Source organism: Eriocheir sinensis, chromosome 7 (assembly GCF_024679095.1).
Source record: "Eriocheir sinensis breed Jianghai 21 chromosome 7, ASM2467909v1, whole genome shotgun sequence".
NCBI lineage: Eukaryota > Metazoa > Arthropoda > Malacostraca > Decapoda > Varunidae > Eriocheir > Eriocheir sinensis.
The window spans coordinates 26,347,238-26,351,886 of NC_066515.1; positions in this window are offsets into that span (position 1 = coordinate 26,347,238).

Here is a 4,649-nt window from a genome sequence, read left to right on the forward strand (position 1 = left end):
TTATGGGCCCATCTATACTGTGTGGGTGTGGGTGTTATGGGCCCATCTATACTGTGAGGGTGTGGGTGTGGTGGGCCCTGGTGGTTTTTTTTTTTTGGTGGGGCCTGGTGTTTTTTTTTTGGTGGGGCCTGGTGTTTTTTTTTTGGTGGGGCCTGGTGTTTATTTGTGGGGCCTGGTGTTTTTTTTTGGTGGGGCCTGGTGTTTATTTGTGGGGCCTGGTGTATTTTTTTGTGGGGCCTGGTGTTTTTTTTTGGTGGGGCCTGGTGTTTTTTTTGGTGTGGCCTGGTGTTGTTTTTTGCTGGGGCCTGGTGTTTTTTTTGTGGGGCCTGGTGTGTTTTTTTTGGTGTGGCCTGGTGTTTTTTTGTGGGGCCTGGTGTTTTTTTGTGGGTATTTTCCACTGTTGCATGCATTCCTAATCCATGGTAATATATAATGATAACAATAATACTGATATAATTACAACTACTATAACAGGTGGTGGTGGTGGTGGTGGTGGTACGTGATAGTGGTGGTGGTGGTGGTACGTGATAGTGGTGGTGGTGGTGGTACGTGGTGGTGGTGGTGGTGGTGGTACGTGATAGTGGTGGTGGTGATGGTGGTGGTGGTACGTGATAGTGGTGGTGGTGATGGTGGTGGTGGTACGTGATAGTGGTGGTGGTGGTGGTGGTGGTGGTACGTGATAGTGGTGGTGGTGGTGATGGTGGTGGTACGTGATAGTGGTGGTGGTGATGGTGGTGGTGGTACGTGATAGTGGTGGTGGTGGTGGTGGTACGTGATAGTGGTGGTGGTGGTGGTGGTACGTGATAGTGGTGGTGGTGATGGTGGTGGTGCCGCCCTTGCTTTGCCTTTCCCTTGCACTCAAAAATAGTGTAAAAGTGGAAAACAGCAAAAGCGCATAGACTGGAAAATCAGGGAAAGAAATGGACAGAAAACCTAAGTTCAGGATGAATGCTTAAGCCTTGCCTTGCCCTGCCCTTCCCTTGCCCTGTCCTGCCTTGGCTGCCAGCCCTGTGCGTCTCGCCTTCTTGGCTGGCTGGCCTTGTGCGTTACCTGACCTTGCCTTCTTGGCTGGCCAGCCCTGTGCGTCTCGTCTTCTTGGCTGGCCATATATAGCCCTGTGCGTTGGTCTTCCCTTGCCTTATCCTTCCCTTGCCCTGACCTTCCCTTGTCCTGCCCAGCCCTTCCCTTGCCCAGCCCTTCCCTTGCCCTGCCCTTCCCTTGTCTTGTCCTGCCTTGGCCGCCAGCCCTGTGCGTCTCGTCTTCTTGGCTGGCTGGCCTTGTGCGTTACCTGACCTTGCCTTCTTGGCTGGCCAGCCCTGTGCGTCTCGTCTTCTTGGCTGGCCATATATAGCCCTGTGCGTTGGTCTACCTTGCCTTGTCCTTCCCTTGCCCTGACCTTCCCTTGTCCTTCCCTTGCCTTGCCTTGCCCTTTATTCACGTGCAATACTGAGCACTTCATCCTGAACTTAGGTTTTCTGTCCATTTCTTACCCTGATTTGCCTGCCTATGTGCTTTTGCTATTTTCCACTATTACATTTTTCACTCAACTTTCACTGCTCAGATCTTCCTCCGTCTTCCTCCTCCACTCTGCTATGCCACTCCTCTTCCTCAATGATCTCCACCACAGATGCTAATAGCCTTTGCCTCTCCTCTTCATACCTTTCACAGGCTACTATCAGGTGCTCTTTTGTTTCTTTTTCCCGGGGTTATATTTATATAACGTTATATAACGAAAAAAAGGTTGATTAAATTGCTTTGTTTCCTTAGGGATGATTCTTGATGACATATGATTGTGATGACATATGATTGTATGTCTGCAGGAAGGGTTATACGTGATGATTTCTATACATAAACTAATATGCATAACAGGGAAATGAAGAATGAGATGTTTGTATAAGGTCAAAAGGGCTGATTCTCGATGATGTGTGTCTGTGTTGCATTCTGCCATATATACACTCCAAGCTTACATGAAGGGCTATACGTACTGAAATTTATAAAATCAATTATACATAAAAGGAAAATGATGAATAAGAAGTTTGTATAGGGTCAAAAGGGCTGATTCTCAACGATGTATGTCTGTATTGCTTTCTTTCATACGCTTCTTGCTTGTATGAAGGGCTATACGCACTGAAATTTATACACGAGCAATTATACTTATATATTTGTAAGTATATGTACGATGCGACATTTTAAGCGTACGTTATTGGGTTATATTTGTAAGTATATGTATGAAGCGATATATTTACGTATGTTTAGGTGGTATAGTTTAAGCAAAAGGTACTGGGTTTTATATTTCTAAGTGTGTGTACTAAACTATATTTTTACATATCTACCAGTGGGATATATTTTAAATGTGCTGTGGGAAAATACATATGGGGAGCGTATTAATCTGGCATAATGGTAGTATCGTAACAGCTTTGGTGCTGCTGCGATTGGCTATTAACAACATCTATGGCTTTTCAATGCCAAACCTAACTTCCTCTTCGACTATTCACATTAACCTTTTTGCTGCTGCTGCTGCTATTAACAACTATATATGGTTTCTGCATGACTATTTGCTGCTACGGCTATTTACAATTTCTACGGATTTTGGGTATTGCAACAAACCCATACACTGTTGATCGAAACAACCTCGTAAGCTTTTGTTACAACACCGCACACTTTCGTTACAACCACGTATGCTTTCAAAACAATTCTGTACCCTTTTGTTACAACCCCATGTGCTTTTATAACAACGTGCACTCTTTCGTAACAATTAATTTCCTGACCAAATAAGAGGATTAGGCCTACGGGGGACACCTCTTGAAAAAAAAAACGCGCCAAGACTTTTACCTCAAATCAAGGTGGTGTGGAAATAAAGTCAACACACGAACACACACACAGTACCATACACCCCGTTATACAGTGTCTCCGCCATACGAAGACACGCATATACGGTTGAGAGGGCTGATCCTCGATGATGTGTGATTGAATGTCTGCAGTAAGGGTTATAAGTGATGATTTCTAAACGCAAATAAATATACGTAACGAAAAATGGTTGATTAAAATGCCTTCTGTTTCCTTAGGGATGATTCTTGATGACATATGATTGTATGTGTGCAGGAAGGGTTATACGTGATGATTTCTATACAGTTTTCCTGTCCACCCTGACACCCTCTGTAACACCTTGACCTCTTCTACCCAGTCTTTTCTTACCCCTACCCCATTAATTGTGACTGCTTTAGTTCCTTAATCCTAAATACTTCAGTCACCCATCGAAATAAAGAAAATGGAGCACACAGGATGCGTCTACACCTATGGTCAGGTGAAGACTGGTGGTGGGTAGGTTTTAGTCGAAGCAGTCTGAGGTAGAAAAGACCTGTTATATTCTATTGATCTTGGTCACAGAAACCATTCAGCTACAGAGGCGCAGGGGCTGGGGAAGAGAAAATTCACAAAATACGTTTTGGAACATTCCTGACAGCTGATCCATAGTGGCCCACATTGCCCATATGGGTCCCACATCAGACCCATGCTCATAATCATTTGCCCACATATAGCCCACGAAGGGCCCACATGGGCCACATGGGCCCAACTCCACCTACTCACAAACCCATATGGGGCCCATATTTTTTGCTGGCTGGGTATATACCTGTTAATCTTCTCTATTGCTGTTGTCATACCTGTGATCACACCTGTTCTTAATGAGGTATACTTTACTTAACGAAAATAAAGAAGGAGAAAAAAGACACCCTCATCATACCCCGTTTTCTATGACGCAAAAAGAAAATAGAAAATGGGAAATGAAAGTGTGTGGAACTGACTGACTGACTGATTGGGTGACTGGCTGACTGACTGGGTGACTGACTGATTGACTGACTGACTGGGTGGCCGGCTGACTGACTGACTGACTGACTGGGTGACTGACTGAATGCTGGCTAACTGATTACTGACTGACTGACTGACTGGTTGGGTTGCTGACTGACTGACTGACTGGGTGACTGACTGACTAACTGACTGACTGACTGATTGACTGATTGACTGACTGACTGACTGACTGATTGAGAAAATGAGTTAATATATTTCGTTTTCTAAATAATAAAAAAAAGAAAACCAATGTGCTAGTATGGCCTCTCTCTCTCTCTCTCTCTCTCTCTCTCTCTCTCTCTCTCTCTCTCTCTCTCTCTCTCTCTCTCTCTCTCTCTCTCTCTCTCTCTCTGATTTAGAGAGAGAGAGAGAGAGAGATAAAGAGAGAGAGAGAGAGAGAGAGAGAGAGAGAGAGAGAGAGAGAGAGAGAGAGAGAGAGAGAGAGAGAGAGAGAGAGAGAGAGAGAGAGAGAGAGAGAGAGAGAGAGAGAGGGAGAGAGAGAGAGAGAGAGAGAGAGAGAGAGAGAGAGAGAGAGAGAGAGAGAGAGAGAGAGAGAGAGAGAGGGGAGGGGGGAGCTGCATATCAACCCCCCATTAACACCTGTCCTTACCTGTGAATTCGTCCTTAATTAATCTTGTTTTCTATTTTTTGCTTCTGAACACGATGGAAGCGAGTGGCTGCCTCCATTGTCTTCATTTGTTTTCTTTATTTTTCTTCTTTTTCTTCTTCTTTTCTTCCTTTCTTTCTGTATCTTTAATTTTCTTCTTTCCTTCCTTCCTTTCCTTTTTTTTTTTTTTTGCTTC